Source organism: Chiloscyllium plagiosum, unplaced genomic scaffold (genome assembly GCF_037043375.1).
Source record: "Chiloscyllium plagiosum isolate Xiang-an unplaced genomic scaffold, Cpla_swu_hap1 HiC_scaffold_39, whole genome shotgun sequence".
Lineage (NCBI taxonomy): Eukaryota > Metazoa > Chordata > Chondrichthyes > Orectolobiformes > Hemiscylliidae > Chiloscyllium > Chiloscyllium plagiosum.
In genome coordinates this window covers 11,441,182-11,459,115 of record NW_028270177.1, presented here as the reverse complement: position 1 = coordinate 11,459,115, position 17,934 = coordinate 11,441,182, and positions in this window count along the sequence as shown.

Genomic DNA, 17,934 nt, shown 5'->3' with positions numbered 1-17,934 from the left:
TACTGTCAATCATAGGAAGAAACGGCAAATCCCTGAACTTCAATACGGTCTTAGATCAGTCAGGCTTTACTTTTTAATTACATATCTCCTTGGCCGACAAACAACTATTTTGGGGGAACTGTTTGAAACATGGTTACATGACATCCTTATATCCGTTATTTTAATGATGGTGTTTATCTACTTATGTTAAATGGGCTAAAACAAAAAGCAAAAGGATTACTCTGAGTCCTATCACTGCATAAATCATTGAGATTGTCAGCGTTTAGTTTCTCAATACATTTTGGTGTGAATTTGACGATGTGGACGTGAGAGTTTTGAGGGACAGTGAAAAGGCAAGTAAAATCAACTGTTTTAATTGAAAGAAGTAACTGTCAAGTTACTAATGGCAACACATAGAGCAGCATTAAGCACTATATGGGTCAGCTCCCAGTCTAGTAGTGAACTAATTGGGAGAGTAACAGGGACATGGCAACTGAGCTATAGATGTGCCTGTGTTAAGGAGGGAGAATAGATCAGAAAGTCCTGCTCCTAACGGATATTAAGTGACGTCCTGCAAAATGTGCGCCTTGGTTGAGAACAAGATTGAAATTAGCTGTGATAACCCCTCACAGACAACCTTCTCCACCAGTCTGCTCCCCCCATAAACCACCTCCCCCATTCCCAATTACAAATAAATTTTCAATTTCACCAACGAAAACCGAAATTGCATGTGAAACTTAGCAAGCCTGGCAGCACCAGTGGAGAGAAAACAGAGCTAATGTTTCAGGTCTAGTGACCCTTTCCCCAGCAATTCCTGTTTCTGTAATTTGAAAAGAGGCCATTCGGCCCATCAAGTCTCCACCAACCTCCAAAGGGTATCCCATTGAGACCCGCCTCCCCCATCCTATCCCTATAACCCTGCATTTCCCATGGCTAATCCACCTCACCTACACATCCGTGGACACTATGGGGCAATTCAGCCTGATCAGTCCACCTAACCTGCATATCTTTGGACTGTGGGAGTAAACTGGATCATCCGGCAGAAATCCACACAGGCAACCACCGAGGCTGAAATCAAACCCAGGTCCCTGGCACTATGAGGTAGCAGTGCTAACCACTGAGACACGCTTGATTGATTCTGCAACCCTGATCTCTAATCAATTTCTCCCATTTTCTCACAATCCTTTGCATGAAGACAGTCTTTGCTGTTTTCTGAACTCAAGTACCACAGAGAAAAAATTTTCCAGCAGCTCTTTCCACTCATCTCCCAAGGTTAGAATCAATGTTTGCCCCTGAATTTATCCCAAGGCATCGTTCTGGTGCATTGTCACCTTCTGGAGGTAAAACATGTACACCATTGATCACTCATTCGTGCACTGCTGAATGTGACCATTTCTGATAAGATTCTCCTTGTGGTGAGTCTAATTTTTAACTCTCTGAAAACCTGAATCCAACCGCACAAAAATATTGATCCAATAGTACCTCTATTTGAAACAATTCAAGACTATGCACATTGTGGAAGTCCACACAATATAACAGAAATGGCAGGGGGTGAACGTGGTATGAACAGAGGAGGGGGAGGCCATTCAGCCTCTTGAGCCCATTTTGCCATTCAATGAGATGATGACTGATCTGTATCGTAGCTCCATCCACCTACCTTGGCTTTGAAACTTTTTCTGCTCTTGGCTAGCAAAAAAATATGTTGACCTCAGATCTCAAATCATTCATTGAACCATTCTCCATGGTTTTTTTGTGAGAGAGGGCTCCGCATTTCCATCCCCTTTTGGGTGAAGATTTATTTCTCAAGTTTTCTTGTGAATGATCTGGCTCCTATTTTTAATGCAATGTTATATAAAGAGTATCGTTTTGCAAATCCTTTCCAACACACAGGGTGGGCGATAAAAAGGCAAGAGAATTTTGGCCAGGCACATAGAGTCGTATTTGAGAGTGTGGTGCTGGAAGAGTGCAGCAGGTCAGGTAGCATCCGAGGAGCAGGAAAATCACCATTTCAGGCAGGAGACCTTCATCAGGAGTGCTGCCTCACCTGCTGTGCTTTCCCAGCACCACACTCTCAAATCTGATCTCCAGCATCTGCAATCCTTACTGTCTCCACATAGGGTCAGACAGCATGGGAACAGACCATTCAATACAACCAGTCCATGCCGACCATAATCACAAACTAAACTAGTCTCACCTGTCTGCACTTGACCCATATCCTTCCAAACATTTCTTATTCATGTACTTATCCAAATATATTTTAAATGTTGTAACTGTACCTTCTTCCACCACTTCCTCTGAAGTTCATTCCACACACATAAAAAAAAATCCCCTCATGTCTTTTTAAAATCTTTCTCCTCTCATCCTCCAGCCTCGGCAAAGGACACCTGCCATTTCTATGCATGCTGGATAGAACATCGGAAACGCTGCCATCACTATCCATACCTCCTGGGCTACAACATGCAGGTAAAAATGTATGTTGCCACAGCAACTGGGACTACTTGCTGGATGACTGATATGGAGCAGAGTGGTGTGAACCCCATTCCTTCTGAAGTGGATTCAGGAGTTGTTTCCTTGCCTTAACCCAAATGTAGATCAGAGCCTGGAAGTCAGAACTGCCCTCGGTCACAGAACTGAAGATGAAGAGTTAAATCAATCTTGGTCTTTCTCAAACTAGCAATTCCTACTCCCTTAAAATCTCAGGCTGATTGAATTTGTTGGATAGGAATCACTTGGGAAGAACGTATGAATTTTCAATCAGCTGAGGCTACATGAGAACTTGCAACAGTGCAGAACCTCCCGAAATTTATCCTGATATCTCAAAAACAAAGGTTTAGCCAGCAATCTGCAAAGCTACATCAGTCATTCCTCATAACTGTTCATAGCATTGTTCATGAAGACCAGACAAGCCCTAACAAACAGAGTAATATTAATTCTCAGATGCCTCAAGGCCAACATTGCAAAATATTTTCAGTCATGATGCTCAGGTAACATTAGAATTCAGCAATCCCTGTTTCAGTCAGGCAAACACTTTGAAAAATGTGATCTCAATTATGTGCATCACATTTCACACACCGCATTTCAAAGCAGCCTGACCATGTTTTCTATCAAAGGTCAGTTTCTGCAGTTTGCTGGAAAGCTGAATTTGATTTCCCTGATTCTACTGTTGCAAGACAATATTGTAAGTCCTGTCTGAAAGATTTGTTACATGCCAGGCTTCTTTCTAGCAACTGAGAGGTGGGTGCCTCGTAATGTGAGTTTAATTAGCCCAATTGCATGTTGAGCAACAAAATTTCGGAAGTTAATGTGTTGATCTGGATGTGTGAAATAAACTCACCGTGTCTGGCCAAGTCAAAAAAAAGAAGAAAATGTGCCCTTTTAGCTGTGAAAATGAGCACAGCTGCAGGTTTGTAATTTTGACCCTTTTCAACCTAATCAAAGCAACTACATGGTTACGTAACTTGTAGACATTTCAGAAGAGTAGGCAATTGATTCACACTGTTCACTCCACATTGGAATCTTTACATGTACCATTATGTTTTACTTCTTGATTTTATTTTAATCTAATACTCTCACAAATCCTCTGATTAACTTTGCTCAACAGTTATTTATGCTTTCCATATCCTAAGAAAGTCAGACATGAAGAATGTTCTACTCTTCTCCTTCCTACCACTAGTGCCAAATATGGGTTTATTTTCACTGATCTGCAGAAACAATCTTTCGCAATTTGACATCAAATTCTTTCGTAACTTTGAGTATTGTAATTAGATCCTCCTTCAGCCTTTCTCTGCACTAGAGACTGCTAATTTTCACTTCTCATCCTCCCATTCTTGGTTCACACTTTCTCAGTTGTCCTTTCTGTAAGACAGTTCTCAAAAACTGCAGATGTTACTATGCTTTCATCCAGCAATATCCTGATATGAGCTTTTAGGACAACACACATTTACCCTCAATTCTGAGGAAGGGTCACTGGACCAGAAACATTAACTCTGATTTCTCTCCACAGATGCTGCCAGACCTGCTGAGCTTTCTCATCAATTTCTGGTATGTTTCTAATTTCCAGCATCTGCAGTTCTTCTGGTTTTTACACATTTACCCTGTCTGTGCCAAGTGTGGGGACTTGAGGATGTAGTGGTAATGTCCCTGGACTAGAAATCCTGAGCTCCAGACTAGTGCTCTTGGAACACAGGTTTGAATGCCATGCTGGTAGATGGTGAAATTTGAATTCAGTAAAATTCTGGAGTAAACGCTCCCCCAATAGCAACCACGTCTCTTGTTGCAAAGATCCATCTGGTTCACTTGTATCTTTAGGGAAGGAAATCTGCCATTTCTGCTGATCTTTGGTCTGGCCTACATGTGATACCAGCCTCACAGCAATGAGGTTGATAATTAGGGATTGTAAATAAATGCTAACTTAGGGAGTGATGCCCAAAATCCATGAACAAATATAAAAAAGGAGCAGCCCAGATATATTATTGTTCATGTTCATTCTTCATCATCACAAGTATGTCTTTTTTAAAAATTAAGTCCAATGTTTTCAAAATGATTATTTTGTGCTTGTAACCCCATCTTAAATATATCCAAACAAAAATGGGAAAGTGGCTCAGTGGTTAGCACTGCTGCCTCATGGTGCCAGGGACCTGGGTTTGACTAGGTGTGTGGAGTTTGCACATTCTCCCAGTTTCTGCGTGGGTTTCCTCCCACAGTCGAAAGACATGCAGGCTAGGGTGGATTGGCCGCTCTAAATTGCCCATAATGTTCAGGGATTTGCAGGCTAGGTGAGTTGGCCATGGGAAATGCAGGGTTAAAGAGATGGGGTGTGTCGCCGTGGGATGCTCTTCGGAGGATCAATGTAAACTCGATGGGCCGAATGGCATGCTTTCAAACTGTAGGCATTCTACGATCGTGTGTGGAAAACATCAAAATCTCGTAAAGTCACAGAAAATTACAGTTCAGAAATGGCCCATTCTGCCCATCAAGTGTGTTCTGTTCTCTGTTAGAGCCACCTAGTCTGACCTTACACTCCTGCTCATTTCTCGTTCTTTAATGATGTGTTAGTGTCAGCAGCTTAATGAGAGTATAGAGTTAAAGTTTATTGGGCCAAATTTCAAGAGGTGCTGTAAATCACTTCAAAATGGTAACAGCTGGTGTGAATCTCAGAAGAGTACTGAAACTTTGCAAGGCCAGGCTATTCACATCATTATTCTGAGCTTCTCGTCCAGATATGGCTGGGTGCAGCAATTACGTGAGTGATAGGAACAGAAGGCTGCTTGTATGTGAAATGTAAAAGGGGCAGCAGACAATTAAAAATGGAGAGGAACAAAACTGCTTCCAGTATTTGGTGGACTTCATAGGCATCGTGACGGATTGCCAACCATTGCCAAGGGCCAGGGAGAGAGGGCTAACAGGTGCTGGACAAGAATAAAAGGAGAGCAAGTCCAATATACTGCATGGGTCATGACTGAATAGGCTGGCACTCAATAGCTTTTGGCTGCTGACTGCTCCCCAGTTGTGTTTTTAAGGATAATGGGCCAGATTCTAACCAATTCAAAATGTACCCATTTGCACTGTTCAAAATCAGGCCAAGTGAGTCATGAGCTTGGCTCCCAATCCCATGTTGCACACACCAGTCAATCTACAATGTGTCATTGAAAACAAAATAACAGGTCAATTTTAAACCAGTCAGCCCAATGTGAAAGGGGATGGGACAGGTGGTTAAAATTATGGTCAGGTGCTAAACTATACTTATTGACATGTCTCAGCTTGTCACCTGATTAACTATATCTACTTGAGCTGAAGCATCCTTTACGAGCAGATTGGTAGTGGTGGTGGTAGTTGGGGAGGATGCGGGTGTTGGGGAGAGTAGTGGGTTCAGGTTGCATCCTGGGTTCATTTCAAATAAGACGCTGTGACATTGTGTCTCCACAATTAGCTTGCTTTTGATCAGGCAAGAGGGACACCCGTAAGAAAAGAACAGGGTCCTTTGTTAAGGCTGGTTGTGACCTGATCACATGATCAGGAATCAGCAACTGTAGGTGGAGGCTTAAGCAAGAGAAGTGTGATGGCTTCCACACCGGTTGGGGGATTCTGGGCCAGAGGAGGTCCATGGGTACATTTTGAAACCTATCAGCCATGATTGAATGGCAGAGCAGACGCGATGAGCCAAATGGCCTAATTTCTGCCCCTATGTCTCATGGTCTTCTGCTTTGATGGTCTTAATTTTTTTGCCTCAGGTTTCCTTATGGGCTATCTAGGACAGGGGTTCTCCTCCAGCTTTGCAGTGAAGCTTTGGGCCTACTTTATCCCTCTCCCATTCCCTTCCCTTTGCACCCTCAATTATCTCCAGAGTGTCTCAGTTTAATTCAACCAGTTACAAGTGACTGTTCTTACACCTCCCTCCACTGTCAAATGCGTCTGCTGTGGACAGTGGCTGTAATTCCAGGAAAACCTACAGAATTGTGGCCTCTACACCCTCCAGTTCACCTCCCACTTGGAGGAACCCATGCAGTATATGCCCACACCACCACCCCCTTTATCCTGGGGGCTGCAGAAAATAGACACTTCACTGCTAAAATGATTTGTGACTGCCCAGTTCAGTAACAGATGTAAAAGGGAAAGCCTTTCGCAGAGTCATTTATCATCACTAATGGAATTCAAAGCCTGCAGTATCCTGTCACAGACCAATTAATTATGGAACGGTCATTAAATGAATTCAGCACTGACCATGGGCATTACCACCTGCGAGCTCAGATGGAAAGGGAGCTCATTAACATCCCGTGGAAATGGATAACCAGAGTTGAGTGTGTGGCTGGAAAAGCACAGCAGGTCAGGCAGCATCCGAGGAGCAGGAGAATCCACGTTCTCAAGGAATTCCTGATGAAGGGCTTATGCCCAAAACATTAACTCTCCTGCTCCTCGGTTGCTGCGAGACCTGTTGTGCTTTTCCAGCACCACACTTGCGACTCTGATGTTCAGCATCAATTGTCCCCACTTACTTCTACTTCTTTCAAATGGATAACCACCCCCTGTTGGAGTGCTCGAAACCTGATGATGAAGACGACAAGAAATGGATAACAGAAAGGAGGTGTGGAGAGATTCTGAGACCGTGAGATCAAGAGAAATACAGATACAGAGGTTAATAAGTGAGGGCCTCTATTTATCTGATATGGTAGCAGCTCCCCCTCTGACAGCTGATGAATGTGCCCTCTCTGCCCTCCATATTGGAGGCTTGGGTACCTGTTTCACAACAGGGACCACAAGCATGTCGCTTACCAGATCATGTCTGGGGAGAAACAAAAAGGATGCTCTGGAAACCCAGCAGCTCTGCAGAGAGAAACAGAGATAACACTTCAAGTCTGGTATGATTTTTATTCAGAACTTCCAAGGAGAAGTCAGAGATAGTGAAACACCTTGGGACACCAAGAGAGGCAGCACATGTGAGAAGCAGACAGAAGGTTAGAAAGTACCAGAGCCAGAAATGGTCAAAAAATGAATGAGACAAATGGCAATTTCCTGACAGCTGAGAATTGCATTTTCATGGGTAAACAAGTTGCACAGCTGGAACACTGATCCACTGAGCAGGAGTCTCATGATATTTGCAGTTGTAACAGATGTATAAACTATCCAGTTTCCACCAGGCTTAAAGGTCAAGCAGAAAGACTGTGATTTTCCTTGTCTGCTGTGACCAGCAGTTTAAAGCAGGATGTCATGAGATGATGTTCGGGCTGTGTAATTGTACAAATGCTACAGTTAAAAAAGCAACCTGCTCTGCTCTGCTAAACCGTCACGGGGAAAATAAAAACTCCAATTTAAGAGATTTGCTGTGACTTCTCTCTCGATTGCTCTGAACTCCATTCTGGAACCAGAAGCTGTTCCATGTGAAAGCAGGTTTGAGTCCCAGACACAGACGATGCCATGAGTTATGTGCAATCATGTGCATTTCAGAGTCTTCAGCCTCTACTATTTATATCACATGTTGGAGCTGAGCATCTCCTTCAAAAATAAATTGGAAAATTTGCTAGTCATTTATTCAAATAAGTTAGAATGGAGAGAATTATATTTTCTGTCTTAATTTGGAATAGCCTGGAATTTGTTTGGAAACAGTTCTATTCTGGGAAAATCAGCTGTGGTGTATTTAAAAAGCTGGAGGCCTCCACAGTAAATGACAGCATTGAGAATTTGCACCTGTCTCCCCTCTTTGGACCTTTCTCTCCCAGATCCTGTTGTCATGGAATTTGGACCATGATCACTTGCATCTGAACAGCAGAGGGGTCTCTGTTTTCCCTTCAACTGAGGCACTGGAGTTGATTATGCTCTTTGAAGAGCTACCATGTGGTGACTGAACAACTGCACGTTGCAAAGATAGAGTTTACCACTCACACCCTCCCAAAATCCCATCCTCCTGGCCCTCTCCCACTTTGGAATTTTTGAATCCTTACCATGGCTCACACTGTTGTGAGAACAATATCTGGATAATTGTCCATCATTGGGCAACAATTTTCTATTTTCTAACCAACCTGTTCAGAGATGTAATTAACTCAGGAACAGGTGGGACTTAAACCCGGGCTTCCTGACTCATCATTGGGTACTATTTCCGTTTCCAGCCTTCTTTTAGTTAGGGATCTACAGTGCCTGCTTGTCTCACATATTAGAGGGAAAGCAATAGGTAATCCAAAGAGAAGAGGCTCTGGTTCTAAATAAACTGTAATCTATTGCATGATAGCTACTAGATTTCAGTTATATTGATATTATAGACAAAGTTACACGAGGCTGAAAGGGTTACTGCTTTAGATGATAGCTCTGTCTCCTTTGATACCAGAACTGTTCCCCATCCAAAAGATATTACATCACCATATTGGATAGTGCTTAATGCTTCTCAACATTCATCCTTTCAGAGCCAAGGCCCTATGTAAATTTGACTGCTTTGTCTCACAACACCAGTTTGAGGTGCTTAAATTGGAGAGAGACAAAAGGCAACAAGAAATTGTAGTTAGAAGGATCATCATCATTGGAGAGTAGGGATTTCCAGGCAACATAACCTTACTCAGAAGAAGTTAGGGTCAGCTGAAAATTTCAAAAGCGAAATGAATCCATTTTCATATCCAATGATATAGAAGAGATATGGATCCGAGATGTGGGTAAGATACAGATCAGTCTGAATCGAATTGATTGGTAGAACAAAGGATTGATAGTTCACAGTTAGTCTCAATGTGCAATGAATGGAAGGGTTAATTTTTCAGAACTTATTCGAATGAGGAAAAGTGCTGATTATCTAGCTGGACAGTAACTTCTTAGGGAGCAGTATCCCCAACAGGTTCTGAGATTCTGTCGTCTAGCCCAACACCTACAGAGTTGTCAATAAGAACAGCTTTTACAAACAAAGGCGGTGTTTTTATTTGCTCTGTTTAAATTTCAAGGTATCAAGTTTGTCTTGAATTAAACCTTGTTTAAATGTTGTTTTAAGGATCTGACTTTGTCAAAAACTTTGGGTGGGTCCTCCCAGTTAGTTTCACAAAAGAGAGGATCAGAAAAGTGAAACAACACACAGCGACCTTTTAAAATTAGGTTCTGTCGTTTGGATTAACTCTCGTGGTTTCTTTATTTTCCGGAAGGGCTCATCACACAATACTGACTGACACTCGGTGAAATGAACTGAAAAATACATAGTCCACAGAGGACACACAGCAACTGGTTGGTGCTTTCCAGGTCTATTTATAAAGCCCAGGATTCCATTTTTTTTTAAAACAGTGATCTCAACGTGTCCTGTCATGTTCAAAGATTTACAGATGCCCCCAGTTCCCTCTGTTCCCACACACCCCATAAATATATACCATTTTATTTCAATTGCTTCTCCTCATTCGTCCTTCCAAAATGTATCATGTCACACGGCTCTGTGTTAAATTTAATCGACCACATGTGTGCTCGTTTCACCAGTCTGTCCACAAACTCCTGAAATCTGTTCTTAACTGCTTCATATTTTTGAGTTGTGTGTCATCTGCAAACTTCTAAATGATGACTTTATACCCAAGTCCACATTATTAATATATATCAAAAAAGGCAGTGGTCCTAATCGTGACTTCTGGGGACCTGTATTCCTAATAGCAAATAATTCTCCAACATTCTCTGCTTTTTGTTTCTGTACATTGTATTTATTGTAATGAGGTCAGCCAATTGGACCTCATAGAATATGAGGTCCCTGATTGTGGCTGTTAGTCTGGTCCAATCAGGGAGCCCTGGCTGATATACATAAACTCGTGTCAGAGTTTCCGTTCACTCCAAGAACTCGCTCTAGAGGAGCTGGATCAATGTCAAGTACTATGTGGAGTAAATAAAGGGTGACTTGGAGGTGGGATACTGGCCTCTGTGGAATTATTTCACAGACACATTTGTATTCATGTTTCCACTGACCCTTTAACACCATGCAATTCAATGTAGCTACCACATATTTACCTACAGAAACTGGGGAACTAAGTGTGCAGATTATAAGGTTGTAGGATCATGAAGGTGATGCCGTAGAGAAGGTAACCATTCAATCTATTTTGCTGGTGCTAGTTCTTTCACAAAGTTATCCAATTAATTCAGTCAAAAAGATAAAATTGTAACTGTTTATATTTTACTGCGAATATAAATCAATGGGTACCATCACCCACCCTTCGCTGTCTGACTGTTCTAAGTCTCTAAGATGTAGGAGAAGAAATAGGCTATTCATTCCATTGTTCCCACTCCACTATTGAATGAGATCATGGCTGATCTAATAATTCCCAACTCCACTTTTCTGACTTTTCCCCATAACGCTTAATTCTCCTACTGATTAAAAATCTGTCCATCTCAAACTTGAATATCCTTAGTAACCTAGCTTCTATGTTCCAAGTCCTAACCCTGTATGGTAAAGAATTCCACAGATTGACTCCACCATGAGAGAAGAAATTCCTCCTCATCTCTATCCATCTGGACAACCCTTTACTCTTAGATTACAGCCTTTGGTCAGACTCTCACACAAACAACCCCTCAGTATCAACTTTGTCAAGTATGTACGCATGTTTCAGTAAGGTAATCTTTCCTTCTTCTAAATTTCAATGAGTACAGGCTCAATATACTCAACCTCCTCATATGAAAATCCCTCCAGACAAAGTATCAGTCTAGTGAACCTTCTCTGGTCTTCCGAGGATGCCAGTATGACTTTCCTTAGATAAGGGGACAAAAATTGTTCACAGTATTTGAAGTGTGGTCTAATTAGTGCTTTGTTTAGCAAGACTTTCCTATGTCTATATTCCATAATTTTATAGTTTTTACTTGCTTTTCTACCTATTTTATATTATCTGCAAGCTTAATGATAGTACATTCACTTCCCTCATCCAAGTCATTAATATGCATTGTAAGTAAATGTGGCCCCAGCACGAATCCCTGTATCACTCCATATAATACAGGTTACCATCTTGACCATGCTCCACTTAGCTCAACTCTCTATATTCTAAGGGCTTATTCCCGAAACATCGATTCTCCTGTTCCTTGGATGCTGCCTGACCTGCTGCGCTTTTCCAGCCACACATTTTCAGCAATAATTTACTCAGGCTTTACTACTCCCAAAACCATGGGGTCTTAATTCATTAAGTAGCCTTATGTGTACCTTTTAGAAATCCAAATACATTATATCTACTGGTTCCCTTGAATCTACATTACTTGTTACCTCCTCAAAGAATTCTAATAAGTTTGTCAGGCATGATTTCCCCTTCATGAAGCCATCGTGCCAATTTTGCTTGACCGTATTATGTATTTTAAATACAATGCAATAGAATCCTTCATATAAGACATTTTCCCAATGTCAAGTCCTAACTAGCCTGTAATTGCCTTTATTTTTTTACTCCTTCCCTTTTTCAATAAAATTGGCAGTTTCCCAATCCTCTGGGACTTTTGGAGACTAGAATGTTTGGAAGATTATTATCAGTGCTTTCACTATCTCTGTACTTAAATCCTTTAATATCCTAGGATAGAAAACATCAAGTCAAATGCAAGTATCAGACTTTAGGCTCATTAGCTTCCCTAGTAATTACCTATCCAAATATTTTTCTCTGGGGATAGCTTTTTTTCTTCGTTCAATCACAGGATGTAGGCATTCCTGGCTAGGCCAGCATTTATTACCCATCCCCAATTGCCAGAGGGCAGTTAAGAGTCAACCTGGTTGAGGCGGATACAATAACAACATTTAAAAGGCATTTGGACAAATACATGGATAGGAAAAGTTTAGAAGGATGTGGGCCAAATGCAGGGAAATGGGGTTAGCGTGAATGGACATTTTGGTCGGCATGGACCAGTTTGGGCCAAAGGGCCTGTCTCCACGCTGTAGGACTCAATGACTCTAACCATATTGCTGTGGGTCTGGTTTCACATATAGGCCAGACCAGGAAATGATGGCAGTTTCCTTCCCTAAAGAACATAAGTGAACCAGTTGAGTTTTTCGGATGACTTACAATGGTCATCGTTAGACTCTTAATTCTAGATTCTTTTAAAGTTGAATTCAAATTCAATCATCTGTCACAACAGGATTCAAACCCAGGTCTCTAGACCGTTAGCTGGGTCTCTGGATTAATAGCCCAGTGACAACACCACTAGGTCATTGCCTCCTGCTCCATATTTATTTCCTCTCCTCTTCTGATCCTTGATTTGTTAGTATCTGTGGAATGCCATTAATGTCTTCTACTGTGAAGACCGCTGTGTAGTATTTATTCAATGCTTCTGCCATTTCCTCGTTCCCCATTATCATTTCCCCAATCACATTCTCACATACCTTGACCTCTCTCTTTCTTTATATACCTTTAAAGATGATATTGGTTTCCATATTGGTATTACTTGTGAGTCCTGATGTACAAAATGTCAATTCTCTTGCTCCTCAGATGCTGCCTGACTTGCTGTGCTTTTTCCAGCACCACACTTTATTGACTCTGTTTATCCTAAAAGTTTACTTTCTCCCATTATATTATTTTATCAGTCATCTTTTGCTGGTTTTAAAAACAAATCACTGGTCTTGCTGGCTACAGAACCTCTCATACATTGAATCAAAGTGAACAAAATGTAAGATCATTTATTGAGAAATCCAATCCCCAGGCAGTCCTATCCAGCCGCAAGTGCTGTGGGTTATTAGATTAGATTCCCTACAGCGTGGAAACATGCCCTTTGGCCCAACAAGTCCACACCGACCCTCCGAAGAGTAACCCACCCAGACCCATTTCCCTCTGACTAATGCACCCAACGCTATGGGCAATTTAGCATAGCCAATTCACCTAGCCTGCACAGTTTTGGATTGTGGGAGCAAACACGGGGAGAATGTGCAAATTCCACACAGTCACCCAAGGTTGGAATCGAACCTGGGACCCTGGTTCTGTGAGGCAGCAGTGCTAACCACTGAGCCACCGTACCACCCCTATGCTGAGATATGTGACATAATTGGGTGAAATATTTGGCAAGGTCCATCACAACTTTGGAATCACCTTGCTGCAACTGGTGTGCTTTCCCCAAGCGACATTGCAAGATTCTCATGAGGTATTGGCGAGTTCCAACTTGATGCTCATTATTGCTTATTAAAATGTTGGGGAACACTGGGGAAATTGGGGAATTGCTGAATGCCAAGGAGATTAAATCATTTAAAATTCCTTAAGGTTTACATAACCTCAATGTAGTGATTATAACCAGGTCAGCTAGCTGGACCTCATAAAATATGAGTTCCTTGATTGGTGCTGTTAATCTTGTTCAATCAGGGAGCCCTGACTGACAGATAAAAAAGGGGGAATGTCCGAGATATTGACACTCTGCTGCCTGATTTTGTATGAGGCAGTACTATAGTTCAGGAATGTCCGTGTGTAAATAAAGGGTGATTTGGTGACAGGATAATGGCCTCTGTGGAGTTAATTTACTCACGGTACCTCTGAGGGTGATAGAAATTCTTGCATTTATGACAGCTTGAGGTTGAGCTTGATTGATTGGCCACCTTTTGGTAGCAAACTGAGACCATGTTTATTTAAAACGGTAGCACTCAAAGGCCACCTGGGTCACCCTTCACCTGACTGCCTGTTTATTAGAGGTGATGCTGGTTCCTTGGGTTTTCATTGGCACAGAACATAATTACAAGAAAGTGACGACTGCAGATGCTGGAGATCAGAGTCGGAAAGTGTGGCGCTGGAAAAGCACAGTAGGTCAGGTCGCATACTGATGTTGCCTGACCTGCTGTGCACTTCCAGCACTACACTTTTCGATACTGAACATGATTACGTTCAGCAAGTCTCAACAGTTCACACCTACTAATTAATATTATGCTGAAGCTGTAATGTATTTCTCTATCAAATTGTACTTCCCAATCTTGATTGAGTCTGTCGAAGAGAGAATCGTATTGCAGCCTACATGAAAATACTGATCTCCCAATCCTTGGTGAGTCTCAACTGTCTTAATTTTTTGTTATGCTTGCAAAGTGCAAACAGTCATGTAACGAATAACATGTGAAACCCATCAACAACATTGGTCAAGTTAGAAAAATACTCCAGGACATGATATGTCTTCCTTAAAATAAAAATGAAAAATGTGTGATGATCTGTTGGACCTGCATTGACCGTACAGTAATTTGTAATCAAGAAAGTACTTTATTTAAAGATTAGCCACTATTTGATGCAGGAGACTTGGTGGCCTGGTTGTTGCTTTGAACTTGAGCAGCTCAGAGGTTTGGAAGAGGTTACAAAGATATGGCGAGGCTTGTCCAAAGAGGAATTAGGAAACAAGGGTAAAAAAATGTTTTGAAAAATCTTGTGGGAGTATTCAACTGAGAATGGGAATCCACTTCAATTCCTCCTTCTTCCAACTTCTCTAACTCTCCGTGGTCGGATGGCCTGCCAGAAAATAATTGTCTGGGATTATAGATGACCAATGGCCGATTAGAATTCTGATGGAGGGTCACCGGACATGAAACCTTGACTCTCTTTCACTCGCCACATTTGCTGCCGGACTTACTGAGTTTCTCCAGGAATTTATGTTTTTCTTTCAGCAGCCAATTAGAAATGGTTCTGGAACGTCACTGCTGCCAGCCACAGTTACCTTTAATAAAGTCAGGGCCTTTAAGGACAGGAGGGAAAGAATCTGCGACAAGAAAAACAGGTCATAGACTCATGTCTTGAAATATGGAAATCCAATTCTGCAGTGATTTCAGTTCGAGTGTGTATCAATCCAGAGGAAATCCAGTAATTCCCACAATTCTTTGATTTTTTTTGATAAATTCTGTCTGTTTTGACTTGCCCAGAATTAACTTCACATGGCCTCTACACAACTTGATTTCCCAATTCCAATCTGCTAGTGTAAACGGTGATTAAGAACTCGTTGATAGCAGGTGAATGTGAGTCAATGAGAGCTGCTTTGAACTGCATTCCTCCTGTTTTCTGAGTGGTTTTGGAATGAGTGACAGTTGCCAGTGATTCCTTGTGTAAACTATGCAACAACCCGACAAAATCTCTTGGTCATTTTGCTATGCAGCCAGCTGTATTTGCTCATCGGATCAACCTCAGTCATCCCACAATACTGTGTGATGTTAACCCACTCAACCCTTCATGCCATGTTCCTCTGTGTACCTTTTACACTAATTCTCTTGCTGACCTGAAGCCCATATCCTAGATTCTTTTGTTCCCGCCCCCACCCCGGTTGTCACATTCCTTCTTTCCCAGTTCCTAACTTCTCTCGCTCTTGGCAACTTAGACGTATAGTTCTTCAAACTTTCCATTCCTGGGGATTTCCTCAATTTTTTTTGTTCATTCATGGATTGTGAATGGCTCAGACAGAGCCATGTTTATTGCCCATTCCTAATTGGTCTTGATAAGGTGGCAGGAGCAACTGAGTAGACTGAATTGCTCTTGGTCTGGAGTCACGTGTAGTGCAAAGTGGGTAAGGATGACAGACTTCCATCCCTAAAGGGAAAATAAACAAACCAAATATGTTTTCACAATAATTCAGTAAATGACCAAAATTGTTGATATTAGCTTTTTATTCCAAATTTATTGAATTGAATGAATTTCAATTCCCCAGCTTCCATGGTGGAATTCAAACTCATTTTTCTGACGTATCAGTCCAGGGTTCTGGATAACTCACCCAGTAACATAACAATTGCATTACGATATCAATGATTTAAATTTGTTTTAAATTTATTGATGGATACTGATTTCTATAGTACACTTTAGAATTAGAATTAGAATTAAGTTTTATTGTCATGTGTACTCAGTTACAGGGACATACGAATACTGTGAAAAATGTACAAAGTTGCCATTCCCGGTGCCACCTTAGGTACAAAGGTATCTAGATACAAAATCTTACAAACAAAGTAGAAAAAAACCCAGAAATAAGTTAAGTGTTAAACATTATGGCTCTTCTTAGTCAATATTGATTTTTTTAAAAATCATGAAATAAAGATTATTCAAGGATGTTGCCAGAGTTGGAAGGTTTGGAGAGGCTGAATAGGCTGAGTGTCGGAGGCTGAGGAGTGACTTATAGAGATTTATAAAATCATGAGGGGCATGAATAGAGTAAATAGACAAGGTCTTTTCTCTGGGGTGGGGGAGTCCAGCCTATGGCTAAGGGTGAGAGAGGAAAAAATTTAAAAGGGACCTAAGGGGCAACCTTTTCACTCAGAGGATGGTGCATGTATGGAATGAGCTGCCAGAGGAAGTGATGGAGGCTGGTACAATCACAACATTTAAAAGGCATCTGGATGAGTATATGAATAGGAAGGCTTTAAAGGGATATGGACCAAGTGTTGGCAAATGTGACTAGATTAGTTTAGTATAGTTGAGAGGGCAATTAGTGAACCAGATCAGTTTTTCATACAATCAATGGTCATCATTCGACTCTTAATTCCAGATTTTTTTTAAATTGAATTCAAATTCCATTATCTGCCATGGGTCCCCAGGATGTTATCCGGGTCTCTGGATTAACAGTCCTGCAATAATGTCACTAGATCATTACATCTCCTCATTAAAAAAATAAAGTTAAAAATTTAGCATGACAGTCTTTCTTTCACCATGGGCCTGCAGACGCTCCAACTGGGCTTTCCTCATGAGGGCTCACTCTCTCCCAATATTGACTGGGAATATTATAGCTCAAATAGTTTAGATGGGTCAGTTTTTGTTCAATGTGTGCATGGGGGTTTTCTGACACTATGTAGAAGGCCAACAAGGGGTGATGTCATATTGGATTTGGTACTGGGGAATGAACCGGGCCAGGTGTTAGATTTGGAGGTAGGTGAACACTTTGATGGTCGTGACAATGATTCAATTATGTTTACAATAGCAATGGGCAGGAATAGGTATATACTGCAGGGAAAGAGGTATACCTGGGGGAAAGGCAGTTATGATGCAATTAGGCAAGATTTAGGATGCATAGAATGGGGAAGGAAACTGCAGGGGAGGAAAACACTTGAAATATGGAGCTTATTCAAGGAACAGCTACTGCGGGTCCTTGATAAGTATATACCTATCAGGCAGGGAGGTAGCTGTCGAGAGAGGGACCATTAGTTTAATAAAGAAGTTGAAGCTCTTGTCAAGAGGAAGAAGAAGACCTATGGGAGGATGAGGCACAAAGGCTCAGTTAGGGGTATTGAGAATTATAAGTTAGCCAGAAAAGATCTAAAGAGAGGGCTAAGAAGAGCCAGGAGGGGACATGAGAAGTTGTTGGCAGATAGGATCAAGGAAAACCCTAAGGCCTTCTATAGGTATATCAGGAATAAAAGAATGACTAGAGTAAGATTAGGGCCAATCAAAGATAGTAATGGAAAGTTTTGTGTGGAATCTGAAGACATAGGGGATGTGCTTAACGAATACTTTTTATCAGTATTCACATTGGAAAAAGGCAATGTTAGTGAGAATACGGAGATACAGGCTACATGATTAGATGGGATTGAGGTTGAGAAAGAGGAGGTTTTAGCAATTTTGGAAGATC